Here is a 16,062-nt window from a genome sequence, read left to right as displayed (position 1 = left end):
CGCTCCCTGTGCCATACGGCCTCCCACACGCCTAGATGGAAGGAACGCGTGCATTAAAGTCTCCTGATGGATTTGTGTCCTTACTGGTTTGGTACGCTCTCTCACATCCTTAACACCAGGAGGGTGATTTGTTTTCTTGAGACAGGAAGGAATGAACACATGAACCAGGTCGTACCGGCGTGTCAGGGAGCACCCCACTCCCCCCTGTAACTCACTCCTGCTCCCAACACATGACTGCACTGTGTTCATCTGAGCAGAAACATGGTCAGATAGCCCCTGGGGGGAAAACATGCGAGTCCTCCCCTCCCTTGACCCACGAAACACTGCTAGTTTTAGACCAAAGGCCTCAAGCTGCCGAACATTACTTCAAGAGGCAAATGAATGAAAGCAAAAGGTCCACATGCAGCCCATCAGAAGGGTCACTAAGAGGAAGCTGAGGGGGAGGCAGGGACAGCCGTAGAGTGGGTCTCCTCCCTTCAGGAATCCCAGTCTGCTCCGGGCTCTTGGAATGAACCATACGTTCTTCCTGCATTTCTTCCTAAAGCTCCCTTTGCCTGCCATACTTGGACACGGGCTCTGTCTCCCTCCTTCAGGACCCAGCCCCCCCCACCCCCCGCCCCAAAGAGTTCCCTGGGCTTCTCTGACAGCTCTGCTCTTCAGGGGAAGCACCTTGGAGACTTCTCCAGCACCGCATCTTTACACTCATTTAGCTCCTGGCACTGGCTCCTCCGCAGAGGACAGTTCAGGGCACTGACGGAGGGAGCCAGAGTTTGTAACCCAACCATGCTGCTCACAGTCTGGGTGATCTGGAGCAAGCTACTCAACCTCTCTGATCTTGTGTACAAAATGAGGACAAATCACATGATTGACACATGGGATCATAGCAAAGACTCCGTGAGATACTCTGAGTACAGACCTTGTCAGGGCGTTGGACACATAGTAAGCACATTGCTTTTATTAATACTCTTGGTGACTTTTTAATGTTTGTGACTTCTTTACCACTAGGGAAAAGGTCTGGGCATCTGTTTAAGGGGTGGAATGCTTGGTGTTGGGGATTAAGGCAGCCAGAAAAATCCCCTGTATCAGTAAGGATACTAGAAACACAGCAGGGAACATTTTGCTCTTGTGCAAAACAGTGGCATATTTGGATCCAGAACTGTGTGGTCCCTTCACCTTAGAGTCTACAAAACTGAGGTGCAAGGAATGTCTGTTTCTTCGTAGCTCTAAGTTTACAAATTACTCTCTCCTCCTACCTGGTAGAAAACCCTTGTCCTCATTAGGCTATTTTCCTTTCCCTTTGGGGTCACATGGGAGGGAATTCCAGGCTTCCACAGTGCCAGGGAACTGGGGGTGGGGGGCATGGCTCCCAAGTGCACAAGGTTGCCAGCATTATTGGCGCTCCTCTGCTCTGTCGGCTTGGGCCCAGCCTGGTCCTCGGACATCGCTCAGCCTGGCAGAACTCAACGGACATCTCAGGAGACAGCCATGCACCGACCCAGAAGCCTTTCCGCTGCCCTGCAGGCCTAGACACATGCTCCTCGTGAATTCTGCTGCAAGTTGCCTCCCAGGCAGAGCACGCGAGTGGGAGCCAGGTCTCTACCCTGACAGGAACCCCCCGAAACTCCTCCCTTTTAGACTTTTCACGTCCAGCCCCTGCCTTTCCATTTTCAGGGATCCACCACCTTGACCCACCTTACAATCCTGCAACAGAAAGACGCTTTACTTCCTTCTGACTCTGTGAGGGGCGAGGGTGGGGTCGTCCCCACTTTTAGAAACCCACCACTGAGCATCTCTTTCCTAGACTGGAGGGTGGGGACGAGAGAGTTGGTTTTCCCTAAATTACTCATCTTGGTAAATTCTCGAATTTCTGGTTGCTGTGTGGTATAAAAGCTGGAACGAAGCTGCAGGAGCTCTCGAGAAGGCACACTGCAATAACAGAAGGGTCACGCGTGTACGTGACTAGAGGCTAGCAGAAGGAAATGGGGAGAACATGGAATTGCTCTTAAAATTCTGGAATACAACCACCGAAGGAGCAGCAGCAACCTGGAAGCCTTAAAGTCAATAATTTCAGATGAAGGACATGCACTCTAATTTGTCGTAGAGAAGTTTGCCCTCCGACAAAATATTATCTGTTTGACTGAGTCTAAAGCAAATGCTTACTTTGCTTCTATTTTAAAAATTATAACTCGTTTACCCAAAATGTAATAGTTTAAGATTTTCAGTAGACTCACAGATGGGAGGTTTTTGATGAACTGTTAAAGGTCTTGGAGCACTGCATCAAAAACTAATGATATATTATGTGGTGACTAACATCACACAATTAAAAAAAAAATTTGGATATATAAAATTTAAAAAATTTTTTAAATTGTCAAATTATTGTAAAAAAAATTAAGATCTTGGGGGTCCATTTCTAAATTTGTAAAGATGTCCCAGAGAATATCTGCTTTTTCAGTAGTTATCTGTGTGCATCCCTTTTCTCCACATTGGTGCCCTAACAAGCAAGCAGGCAGAACTCCTCATGCTGTCTCACACTCTCTTCTCCTGTCCAGCCCCTGGCTACACAGTCTGCCTTCAGATACCCTGACCGGTGCACTTCAGGTTTATGGAATTGCTCAGGATCTATTTTTAATATATCTATTAATATCACTAACATTTCTGTTCTTTGGATTCACCTTGATGTGTTAAACCAGTTTGATCGACATGGAGGTTTCCGGTTTCATAAAGTGTTGCTCACAGAATGCTCACAGTGTTGTTAAGTGCAAATATGAAACAAAGATTTTCTCCACTAAATTCCTTTCCTCATGGAAACAGTTAATTTTAACATAGAGTAGAGTTAGGCCCTGTTGATGGTTTTTGTTCTAAGTTTTCTTGGCTAATCTATGTTTTATTTCTCTGTGCTTTAGAATCAGGTTTCATTAAAAACTCCAGTCAGTTAGACTGACTTGAATTACATTGAATCAGGTTTCATTAAAAACTCTAGTCAGTTAGACTGACTTGAATTACATTGAACGTAAGCATTAATTTAGGGAGAAAGGACATTGTTACAATAGTGCATCTTTCTACCCAAAAGAACACAAAAAAAACAAAAACAGCAACACCAAAAACAAAACAGTTCTCTAGGAATTTTTATGCCCTTCGGTATAATTTGGTAGCTTTTATTTTAAGATCTTATATATTTCTTATTAGGATTTTTATGAAATCTCTTATGATGTCTGTGGAGATTGTGAAGAATGTCACTTTTGTTTTATGTTTACTTAGGCATTTTCAGAGAAAACCACCTAGTTGTTTTTAAATCCATCATGAAAGGTCTGTTTCTTTTGATAGTGGAGTTAAACCCTTTTACGTTTATTGGGGTAAATAGCCTGTAACTTTTATCTTTTCCATTGATGTCTGTTATTTATTTTAGTGTAGTTTTTTCCCCCCATTTTCTTCTTTTCACCAACTTTATCAAGTATCTCTTTTTCCTTTCCTCATGCCATTTATTTATAGGATCTACAATGCTTTGTCATTCTATGAATGCTTATCCTTTCATCCTTTACAAACATGTTTAAACCTGTTTCATCTCCCTCCTATTCCTTTCCACTTTATTCCACAAAAAATTTTTGAATGCCTACTGTATTAGATGTTGTTGGGTAAAGTAAAAAACTAAGTAATCCTTTCCTTCTCCCAGAATATTTTTTATTACTTTATATGAAAAAGCTGATGAGTAGTCTGAAAACAAAAGAAACAATCAGAGGTTGAACTAATAATTAATTCCCTGCACTGTCCTCTTTTCCCACTTCCCAGAGATAATTGATGTTAGTGGTGTGGTGAGTGCCCTTCCACACCTTGCTCCGGCATAGAGTGCCTTCTAAATGTATTGTTTTGAAATTGGCTCTTTATTTTTTTTTTAAGATTTTATTTATTTATTTGACAGACAGAGATCACAAGTAGGCAGAGAGGGAAGAGGAAGCAGGCTCCCCGCAGAGCAGAGAGCCTGATGTGGGGCTCGATCCCAGGACCCTGCAATCATGACCTGAGCCGAAGGCAGAGGCTTTAACCCACTGAGCCACCCAGGAGCCCCTGAAATTGGCTCTTTAAATTGACTTTTCTTTAGGGTCATCTGACTCTTGATTTCAGCTCAGGCCGTGATCTCAGGGTCCTGAGATTAAGCCCCATGTTGGGCTCTGCACTCAGCAGGAAGTCTGCTTGAGAGTGTCTCTTTCCCTCTTCCTCTGCTGCTCCCGACCTACTTGTGTGCATACTCTCATACTCTCTCTCTCTCAAAATAAATAAATAAAATCTTTTTAAAAACATGACATTTCTTCAGATAAATACATCTTATCTATTTCTATTTAATGGCTGCATAATCTTCTGTACTTTGGAAGTCCTAGAATTTAGTTTTCATCCCTTAATGTATGTTGACGGACATTCATGTGCTTTCTAGTTTTTTTCTATTTATTCCTATTTATTGCTAGATTGAGTGATAAAGTGCCAGCATTGGAATTTTGGGCTCAAAAGATCTGTATGTTTTAACAGATATTGCCATATCACTTTCTGAAAGTAATATACTTCCTAAAAATTTTAAAATGATATGCATTCTTAATGTTTGAGAATGTTTGCTTTTCCATATACTCTTAGCAGTAGATATTTTTTAATTTATCTTTTAAGATTTCTGCCATAGTGATAAGTGAAAACAGGTACATTTTTGTTTTAATTTGCATTTCCCTTGACTGAAAATGAAATTGAGCCTCTTTTCATGTGTGTTGGTCATTTGGATTCCCCTCGTGTGAATATGCAAGACTCTTTCGCTTACTTTTCTAGTGGGCTCTTTGTCTCTTAGGAGCATTTCATATGTAAAAGATATTAATATTTTTCATATAGTATCACAAATATTTTCCAGACTATCATTTATTTGTCTCTTGCTTTTTTTAAAATGTCATTTGCCATAGTAATTTCTTAAGATAATTATTTGGTTAGCATGTTTATCTTGCATGGCTGCTGGATTTCCCAACTTGCTTCTCATTTCCCTCACTCCGAAGTCTTGTAAATATCCTAAATAGTATTTTAATACTTTTAATTCTCATGCTTTACATTTAAATCTTTATCTGTAATATGTGTTTTATAAAGTATGAGATAGTGATCTGGCTTTGTGGGGTTCCCTACCCCCCCATAGGAATACCGATTTTATCAACATCGTAAAATTTATTTTTCCCACTAAATTGAAATTCCTTATTTGCCATATGTTAAGTTCCACATATACTTACATTTGTTTTTGGATATCTGTTTTGTTCTGTTTATTTATTCCTGTGCCAATGCCATCGCTATTTGACTTATAGTCACTTTGTAGTTATAAGTTGTTTTTAGGGAGTCTGAGCCGAATGTGTGGGATGTAAGCATGAGAAAGCTTGATTGTTTTCTGGAATGGCCTTCAGACTCTCTGGTGTGAACTCTAGGTCTTTCCACAGAGTTAGGGCCTGAATGGAGTCTTGGTCACTGGCAACAACTTTCTAGCCACCTTTGGCTTTCGAAGAGTCTAATGTTGGCTTTTAAGGCTTGGTTGTGGTTATTTTGGTCTTGACTCTGAGCTCATTTGCTCCATCCCTAATGCCAAGTAGGCCTGTCTGGTACCAAGGGTTGCTGGCAGAGTGGCTTTGGGGTCTGATTTTGAATATCCGCCCACTCCTCTCTTCAGACTGTCCCGTGACTGGCTGCTTGGTGCTGGGAGGGAGTCGGCCTTGACTTCCTGGAGTTCATCCTGTAGTCTGAACCTTAGGGGATTGGTCTACATGTAGACAAGGTGGGGTGTGTTTTCTTGGCCCAGAGGGCGGTTTCTGCTTCATACCAAATGTTTCCAGGGCTGTTTCCCCACGTCTAGAGGCAGCGACGTCTTCCCCAGGCAACCCCACCTGCCGAGCTTCACCTCAGTCCCTGTGGGGTCTGCCTTTCAGCACATACCTGGTTAGAAAACAAAGCCTCTCCTTCTTGGAACTCCCTCTCCAGGAGTGCTTCTGGATCATTCTCTGGGGGGCTTCCAGGATTTGGAGGTTGAGCTTCTCTCCGGGAATACTGGCATTCCCATAAAGCTGAGCTTTGGCATTTCACATCCTGTTGGAATTTTCTCTTTATATTGACCAGACAGTGGGGCTTAGAGGAGCAAGACCAAGTCTTACTGGCGAGTTCTCAGAATTCGCTGAGAGCGGTTGGCTAGGTCCTTTTCTTGGTGACCTCTGGAACTTCAAATGTAGGATCATGAGTGCTTTTTGTCCCAGCTTCACAGAGAGCCAGGGAGAACTGCTATTGCAGTTTTCACACTTGGAAGGCAGGAATTTCCTTCCCACACTTTTATGACTATATTCCAATTTCATCATAACCATGCGCCTGTTGGGAAGGTTGACTTGTTGGCCCCCCTCTGCCCTACGTTAGCCTCCTGTTCATCCTCCCAGCTTGCAGCAAAACTGCTTCCTCAGGAGTGTCTTCCTGACCTCTAGGCCATTTCTCCTACCATACGTAATCCCAGTTTTCTGTGCCTCGTATGCTTAGCACTCTCTACAGCTGCCCTTAATTAATGGCACAATCCACTGTGTGACGTGTGTCTTCCCTGGAAGAATGGAAAGGACGTGAAGACAAGAACTGGTTCCAACTCACCTTGTCCTGCTTTCCCAGGATCCCCTCGCCTGTGGCTGGCCCTCAGGCTCTGCTTACTGAATGAATGACGGGCAAGATCTGAAGTAAGTCTTGCAGAACAGGCAGGGGACAGGAAGGGAATGCTTTGGAGAAGAAAAAAGGTCTTAGCAAAAAGCTGGAAGTAGAGGTGCTTATCTTATATTTTGGGGACTGAAAATGGACTGGCTTGGTGGGAGAGAAGGCTTTGGGGTGGGAAAGTTAGGGAGATAAAGCTGGAAATGTGGTTTTGGGGCAGAATTGGTGAGCCTCAGATGTGGACAACCATTGAACAGAAGTCTTAGTTCATCAGAAATACAGATTCTACCTTTAAAACCTGACTGGGCACATTGAGTTGGTAAATAAATTTACCTAACTGGACCGAGAGGAAGGAAATCCTTGTGGGACTTTGAGGAATGTTGTCCAAAAGGCTTTTCATCTGAACAGACTCTTTGTCCTTAAATAGACACTTAGCACTTCAGTAAACCGAACTGGAAAAATACGTAATTTCAGAACCTATCGTGTACTATAGAATAAAAGGATGAATATTGCTCACCATAAACACCTTCAATCTCCTTCCCATGACTGCTAGAATCTCCCATTATCTTTGATGGAAAAATGAGAACCAATTCTTTTTTGCTAAAAGAAGTTTAAATTCCTCATTTTTCTTTGACATTTTGGTGAAGAGATTTTGCTTAAAAGTGCAAGAAACAAAGGTCCTTTCTTCATCAGGTAACATGCTTCATTGCTTTTTCCGGCAGACCGTCTCCATAGCAGGGGAGATAATTCAGTTTCGAAACATCTCAGATATTAATGGCTCTGTTGGGCTGCCTGCAAGCTTATGAACTGAGATCTCCATTTTTAGAAAAAACAATTATTACTATTAAATTCCCTTTATTTGTCATCTCTCAATCTTCACCTTTTATATCTCCCTCATCTACTTGTCTTTCTTTATTATTATTTGCATAGTATTGGAGAGTGAGCATTGGTTCTGGTTGATGTCTCCTTCTCTTAGTAGCCAAGAGGCAGCCCAAGCTGATCTTTGCCTTCCTGCAGAAACCCAGCAGTCAGTGGAAATGTCAGAGTCCTGTACCCATCGTGGGGTCTAGAGCAATTTGGTACCACTCCCTGTGCTGATTGCCCAATCAGGTCCTGGCGGGGCAGAGCAAGCATCTCTCCTTCCATACCTGCCGCTCTGGGGACTGACTGCTGGAGTTGGAGGGAAGAGTAAGAGGGCATCTGGAAGGATCTGGAAGATGAAGAGAACTGGTGTCAAAAGCAGTTCATACTTTTTGTATCAACCACTTCACCCTCACTGTTCTTCCCTCATTCTTCACAATTGCCTCGTGAGTGTTTTACTCCCATTTTACAGTAGAGGAAAGTGAGACTCCAAGAGGTTACATTAACCTGTCTGAGGTCCTGGAGGTCACAGAGCTGTTGGGTGGCCATCTGGAATCCAGTCTTCTCCAGGCTCTGGTGATGGAGGCCATGTACCTTTTGGCTGCTGTCCCCAGCACCATTGTGTGTGATCTCCCCATGCTTGATATAAATGCATCAATGATGTTAATATTTGGGCTCTTCGTTCCTGGACATGTGCTGTTGAGAGCTGTGTGATGTCTGAAATGCGCTCACCAGGTTGCTAGTTGAGCTCAAGAAAAGATCCCTTCCTAAATCTGCCTTCCTGACTGGGCACTTCCTTTAGGACTGGGAACTTTCCTTTCCATTTGGTGTTCTTCGAAAACAGAAAGGCTTTAAAAAGAAAAGCCACAGCTAGATATGTGGTGAGATGAAAGAGCTGAGAGCTGTAATTTATTGAATCGCATCGTTATCACCGACTTGGCCACCAAGTGACTTGAATGAGACTTTTTCCCTTCTGGGCTGACACAGGCCTTTGGAGGAGACAAGAAATTTGAGAACTGAGATTTTTAGTTTTCTAGCAGAAATCTCTGAAGATTCAGACAAAATGTGCTACACACAAAGAAGAAAGCATTACGGCCATCAACTCCTAATTTGGAAGTAAGGAGCTGTAAACATTAACATTGAAAGAGAGGAAGGGAAAGATGGCAGTGGTGTAGTACCAACCTTCTGCATGGATACACTCTCTTCTGAACGTGTTTTCTTTTTCACAAATGGATCCCATTTAAGAAGTTTCTTATTCGTTGGACCAGATTACAAGACAGGGCTCTGCGCTGACTGGATGTTTGGATCCTCTCTCATTCTTCTGAAGCGTGATTTCCAGAGTCTGACATTTTCTCATTTTGACATGAATGTTTGCTGCTAGAAAACAGCAAGAGAGATCCTCTAAAAGAGCATTTCATGTTTACCAGTGTAGAAGTCTCTTGGTTTGAGGAAACTGTCTGATTGTTGGTCTCTGCTAACACTTCCTCTATGACGTAATAGTCAAGGAAAACCACTTTAGCCAAAGCAGAGTTTGTTTTTCATTCCTCTGAGTTGTTAGATATTTTTTTTTTGCATCTTATACTTCTATTTGCCACAGGCCAATGAGATGATATTTTATTTCAAGAAGGAAAATTAAAATCCAATTTTATTTGTTAAAAAATGAGAGTTGTAGTCTTTTATTTAGATGTTGAAATCAGGGTTATCATTGTACAGATATTTGCTTGAACTCTCACTATGTGCTAGAAACTGGGTGCTTCAAATACAGCAGTGAACCGAACAATAAAAGCGGCCAGGAACTCTTGCTCCAGTGGAAGGAGACAGAATATCTTATAATATTCTATTCCAGGGGGAGGAGGAGAAATAAAGAAATATCTAGGAGAGGTAATAGTAAGTGCTGGGGAAAGAAAATGAAGCAGGATAGGGAGAACAAAACACGATAAGGAATACTGTTGTACGCAGGGTGAACAGCTCTATGACAATGGGAGTTTCAAGCAGCCGAGAACTGAAGGTGGTGACAGTGGGAGCCACAGCGGTATCTGGAGGGATATCCAAGCAGAAACGGCTGCATATGGTAAAGGACGAAGAATGAGCAGTCTCTCAAAGAGGCCCGTGTGGCTGGTGAATAGTCACATGGAGGGCCAGTGGTAGAAGACAAGGGTGGACAGGAAGCAAGGCCTAGCTGTGGAGGGCTTTGTCCTCCGATGAAGACATTGGCTTTTACTCCACAAGAGCTGGAAGGCATTTCGTGATCTGACTTAGATTAAGGAGGCATTCTCCTGCCGTTGTGTGTAAGTAAGACTGTAAGAAGACTGGCTTGACCAGACGGACTGATATCATAAAAATACAGGCCAGAAATGCAGGCGGCTTGGGCTATAGCATGTTGGGGGTGTGTCCCAGGGTGGTGCAATCCACTTGTACAAGAATCTCTAAGTTTTTGCATTAGTTCTCTGTGATACTGGATCTCAAGGGTCCAGAGAGTTAGAAAAATCACACACTCATTGACGGTGCCAAGAAAGTGTTCGAAGAAAGAAAAAGTAGTCAGCTATGAGAAATGCTGCCTCCAGTTTCATTTAAGAATTGGCCATTGGATTTAGGAATATGACAGGGCAGGGGTGACGCTCCTCTCTGGGTACTAGAAATGAAAAACAGATTGAAGAAGGCTTGAGAAAAAACAGGAAGAGAAGACACTGAGATTGTAGGTTTAGACTGGTGTTTGTCAATCTTATTTTAATAATTACCTCCCTAAGGAGCTTTTTTAGACATTTTTTTCCTAATTGTTCTTCCCTCTCCCTGATGAAATTCAGATATCACTGATAGGCTTTATGTTTGTTATATATTGTATGTATATGTACTTGTTTTATGCATAGAAAGAGTAAGAATTTCTCACCCTGCAAGAGTCGGTTTTTGTCCATTGAGGGCAGTATCACCCCTATTGGGAATGGAATGATTTAGAAAATTCTTTAGAGGAGTTTTCCTGTGGTGGGGGGGTGAAGTGGGGTTGGGGGGAGGTGAGGAATTGGGCCAGAGGCTAGAGAAGGAGGCTGGGTCATATCTTTATTTTGTATTTTTAAGATGGGATATATTATAACGTGTTTGTGTGCAGATGGGAAGAATCTAGTAGAATGGGGGAAACCTGATGAAGAACGAGGTTGGACAGTTCTGTAACCCAGAGTCTTGAGTAGGAGCTAGCCCAAGGGGCCTTCACTAACGGCCTGACGGATCTCCCGATAGAGCAGGTATAGACGCGAAGCTGCAGAATACAGGGGCTGCTGGGATGTGGTCCCTGGAGGTGAGCCTGTGGACGTCCTCCTCTGGTTGTGTTTTCTCAGTGAAACAAGAAGCCAGGTCATCAGCTGAGATGGGGGAGGGTCAGGAGATTCAAAGGTTTAAAGGGAGAGCAGAGGAGTGATAGAGTCTTTTGGGGAGTGAACCAGGTAGAACATAGTAGACTAGCTAAGTAGTGCTAAGAGCCACTCGAAGTCCGTGGTTACCAGTCAATATGTTTTTCATGTTCTCCCCTAACTGCATTCGAGATTTTAAATATTTGAGACAGTGAATACATAAATGAAGTGAGTTAATATTAACTTTATGCTGCATGCTATGTAAGTTTTTTTTTTGTTTTTAGTTTAGCACTTATATATATATTTTAAAGATTTTATTTATTTTTTTTATTTAGGGAGAGAGTGAGTGTGAGTGGGGGCAGGGGAGTACAGGGAAGGGCAGAGGGAGAGAGATGCATAGTGTGGGGCCCTACGTGGGGCTCGATCTCACAGCCCTGAGATCATGACCTGAGCTGAAATCAGAGTTGGAAGCTTCACCCACTGAGCCACCCAGGAGTCACGTACCACCTAGATGTTTTCAATTGTGATATTTTATGCTTGCTTTTGTTAAAATTAAGGACTTCAGATAAGAACACAGAATCGCACACCCTAGTTCAGTTCTTCTGATCCAAGTAACTGAAATGAATGTGGATTTTTAGTGCTTTTTTGTGGTTCATGCTGCTGTTGAATATGGGAAGAGGAGGTAAAAATGACCTATCATTTTGAATCTTTCTCTATATATGTTATTTTTGTTGAAAAGGAAACTAGAAGTATGTGGTAGTTTATTTGAGGACCTGGTAGTCATTCCCTAGAAATATCTCTAATTCTGAACTGTGCTTCTTCATTCATCCGTTAATTCATTCCCGACGGATTTTTCTCAGCCTCTCCTTTCTTATCAGGCCCAAAAGGACTGATAAGAAAACTGAATCTAGCACGATGCCTACCCGGAAGTATACAGGCATCTCACGTTGCCCTCCCTTTAGAAGTGTCTGCCCTTTGCTTCAGGGTATCTAAAGTTAGGCTCACCCTAACACGTGTCAGGAGCATGGTTCCTACGCAGCACCACACCGATGTGCACCGATGAAGAGAAAGCGTTGTGAACTTTGTAAAATAAGAAATTCAAACACCTTCGTCAATTCCATCCATTTATATAAAATCTTGCCGGTAGATGCTCTGCTCTTCCAACAGGAAGCAGTGTGCTCACAGAGACTGCATTGTCATGCATACAACGGTGTGTTTCACAGAATCTTAGCCAGATGATTAATTCTTCAGGAATTACTAATTTCTTAAAGTTGGTACACGTCCCTTGTTCAGGACCGGTTGGTGCCTGGAAGAGCTCGCAGCCTGCAGTCCGTCCTTCTGCCCCGGGCCAGGTGTGGCGCTCCCGGGCTGCAGGACACACAGAGGAACAGCAGGGGGCAGTGTTTAAATGCTGTTCGGAAAACCGGCGCCCCAGGCCTCCGACGATTCAGAACACTTCCCCGCGATGATTGCAAATGCATCCCGGGATTATATTTTTCTTTTATATTGCTGTGTGTCATGTTTTGTTTGCCAAACAGAATATAGAAAATGAATAGGCAGTTTTCTGGCACAGTTCTCAGTAGATAAATTGTCAGAATGAACTCCATTGCTTAAGGAAAGCATAAACACAGTTCAGTCACTGGATGTGGCCGCGGGGACGTCGGCTGTTGCTGTGGGGAATTTGGGTTTGGCCAAAGTGGTATTTTCTTTGAAAATTCTGTGAGATCCCCGTTCTGTTTTCAGGATACTTCTACTCCACCCCCACAAAAGAGCAAGCTCTCGGGTTACTGAGGCTTCACTTGTATACATGTGGCCGCCCGTATCTGACAGAATTGTGAATTTATTTTGCCATGACTTGTAAGTTATAGGTAGCATTTGAGTGAAAGGAAACTAAGCTGGGGTGCCTGGCTGGCTCAGTCTGTGGAGTGAGTGACTCCGAACTCGGGGTCGTCGGTTCGAGCCCCATGTTGGGCATAGAGATTACATAGGAAAATAAAGAGAAAACTAAACTTTTGATTCACTTTCATGGAGAATCTTTTCCATACAGCGTATACAAGAGTGTATTTAAGCCATCCCCCAAATACAGATGTGTGTGTGTGTTCGTGTGTGTATGTGCGCGCATACATGTGTGGTTCCTCTTCATTGTCCCTTACATTTTAGGGTAACGCCACTCTTGGTGATTGGAATCCTTACATGATAATACGCTGGTGGGAAAGCTCTGTGAGCATAGTCATCATTATGGGGCAGTAGATACATGAAGATGTCGTTCATCCATAACTGCTGTCCTTCATGGATGTGTTCACTCTCCTCCATCTTTTGTATTTACTCCTCATCTCAAAGACTTCGCTTTGAGAGATGTGATTCCTTCTTGCCCACACTGGCCATTGCATTCCAGTTGGTTATAATCCTCCTACATAGACTGAGCACTCCGCATGTTACAGAAACTGTCCCGGACCCCAAGTTCACGTAGGCTGCGGAGCCCTAACCCCGGGAACTTCAGCCGGAGTGGGAAGATGGGTCTCTGCTGGACTTCTCTCCCAGTCCTTCTTAAATGTGTCATCTTGTGTGCAGTTGGGCGGAGGGCAATGGTGGGTCGTTTCTTTTGCCCTTCCTCATCTTGGCTCTGCTGCTTGTCAGCTGGGTGATCTCGAGCGCACGACTCCCCGATTTCTCTTCTGTACAGTTGACAGTTCCTACCATGTTGGGGCATTCATTTGGGAAGAGTAAATGAGATCACGGATGACAGCACCGTGTCCGGCGCTGGCACAGGGTCAAGGGTCAGGGGAAGCCACTCTGCTCTAGCCTCTTCCCTTGTGTTGGGCACACAGCTGGCACTGACTGCCACAGAGGTTTCGTCCACTTTCATTCCCTTGCTGCTGATCCATTCTTCAAGCACATGGCTCTTTGGGAACTTAGAAGCCAGGTGCCTCGAAGGAGCTCCACCTTATTGGCTGGATATTTTACATGGCTTTAATCCTTGAAACCACCCAGTGTTGTTATTACCCTCACAGTTGAGGGAAGACTCTGGAGGGAAGAGTCACAGTCTGCAGCTGTGGCACCACCTACTGGAAGAACCGAAGTACTGACCCGAAAGCCTGTCACCTCTTTAGGGCCACACATTGCTTCCAAGGTCCCTTCTCATTCTAAATGCCCTAATTGTTGTGGTTTTTTTTTTTTTTTTTCAAATGAGTGTGTTATGATCACAAGGCAGTAGAATCTCATTTGAGCACAGGCTCAAACGCTCAAAATCCGGATGCCTGATGATGTCATTAACAAGCTAAGATGTGGAGATCTGCATTTTTATAAATAAGTGTGACTCTTAGTCCACGGACAGACCAGAGTTCCCCAAATAGTTCTCGGTTCTCGCCATCTGCATCAGTGGATTTTTCTGTATCCACTGAAAGTCAAATTATTTTTAAAGGGGGTGGGGGGAATGCTTTTTTTCTTTAGACTTTTGGAAGTATTTTAAAATTTTTGATGAAAGTTCATCGCTTTGATTTTTTTTTAAAGAGTTATTCATTTATTTAAGAGAGAGCGGGAGAGATTGCAGAAGAAAAAGTAGAAGCAGACTCCCTGCTGAGCGTGGAGCCTGATTCAGGACTTGATCCCAGGACCCTGGGATCATGACCTGAGCTGAAGGCAGACACTTAACTGACTGAGCCACCCAGGCACCCCATCACTTTGATTTTTAATAAAAGGATTGTTTTGATATATTGACTTTCCTTTAATCATAAGAAGTAAACTTTGAAAACCTGCATTTGCATTGGTGGAGTATTTCTCTGTCTTTACCTTGTGTGTCTTGGTCCCTGGTAGCCTGAGGACATCAGCCATAGAAAGATGGGAAACAATTAAGGAGATGGACAGCTGACCCCAGTGGCTCAATTTCTCAGTCATTGCCCTTTGAGTTCAGTGTAGCAAGGGTCTCTGGCTTGAGAAAGAGGAGCTTGTGGGTGTGTATTTTTTGCAGAGAAACCGAACAAACTATTAAATTAGAGTGATTAGAATTCTAGGTATATTCTCTGTATCAACTTCTAAATGGTTACCTTGGGCAAATGCCAGTCTATCTGGACTTCATGTTCCTCCAGTGTAAAGTGAGACCATTGACTTCTAGGTCTCCAAAGATCCTTCCACATCTAAAATTTAGTGTGCAATCTAATCAGAAATGATTCTGCAAAAAGGCAGTTGTGTGCATGTAACTGCTGCTTAAAAAGGGAGTTCCTTGAATGTGACTTCATAAGACATAGATGTCAGGAAGTGTGTTTATAAAATGTTAAAGTGGGTGAGTGAGAGAGAAATATTTCATCCTTGTTTACAAACACCTTGGTTAGCAAGCTTGCACCTTCCTTGAATACATTAGATTTGGGCAGAGGAAAGAACAAGGCTGCTCATATTCAGACCAAGAGTCACATTAAAAACAAAACAAAACAAAACAAAAAATGGGGCACCTGGGTGGTTCTGTTGATTAAGTGTCCAACTCTTGATTTTGCTCACATCATGATCTCAGGCGTGAGACTGAGCCCCACACTGAGATGTGCACTGGGCGTGGAGCCTGTACTCTCTCTCTCTCAAAAAAAAAAAAAAAAACATTAACTTCTTCCTTTCATCCACTATGCTTAAGTTCCTTGAGTCTTACTCTAGCTCTGCCACCTACCACTGTAATATTTCTGGAATGAGTGGATTATGAATTGGATGATGAGAGCCCCAGTGTACTTGATTACACATTGTGGGATGACGACAAGTAAGACTTTTTCAATCTGTACTCTTTTTAGCACATGCCAGCTATGTACGGTATGCCAAAGGAAGAAAAATCAGCAACCAGAAGAAAAAAGATCTTCCTCTTAGCCTGTTCCTCACTGAACTCTCATGAAAGAAAAGCAAATGACTCTGTTTTTGATGGCTAGCTGAATGATTTTTTGAAGTTTTCCAAATATACACAAGTAATCTTTATTTCTACAGAGCAGTTCTACTTGTATGATAGAAGCACTGAAAGGAATATAGCAGGAATTTGGGTAGATCTTTTTCTCCATTTGCCAAAAGGTATGTCTAAAGCAACAATAAAAGATAGCAACAAACAAAAGAAAAGGAAGTTTGGGGATTATGTGGGTGGATGAGTGGATAGGTGGTTAGGTGTGGGTGTGAGTGTGGATATTGTATTGAAAGAGAAATGGAATTAAAGACA

The 16,062-nt window shown here is 43.0% G+C and overlaps 1 protein-coding gene across 3 annotated transcripts in view; it reads left to right on the top strand.

Moving 5' to 3' along the window:
* Positions 1-16,062, top strand: part of RNLS (renalase, FAD dependent amine oxidase) — a 269,551-nt gene that overhangs the window by 10,817 nt on the left and 242,672 nt on the right. The gene's annotated exons all lie outside the window — the stretch shown is intronic.

This window comes from Lontra canadensis, unplaced genomic scaffold, assembly GCF_010015895.1.
Source record: "Lontra canadensis isolate GAN:19392208 unplaced genomic scaffold, GSC_riverotter_1.0 scaffold85, whole genome shotgun sequence".
In the NCBI taxonomy this organism is placed as follows: Eukaryota; Metazoa; Chordata; class Mammalia; order Carnivora; family Mustelidae; genus Lontra; species Lontra canadensis.
The sequence above is the reverse complement of the archived record's forward strand: the minus strand, read 5'-3'. Positions and strand labels throughout refer to the sequence as shown.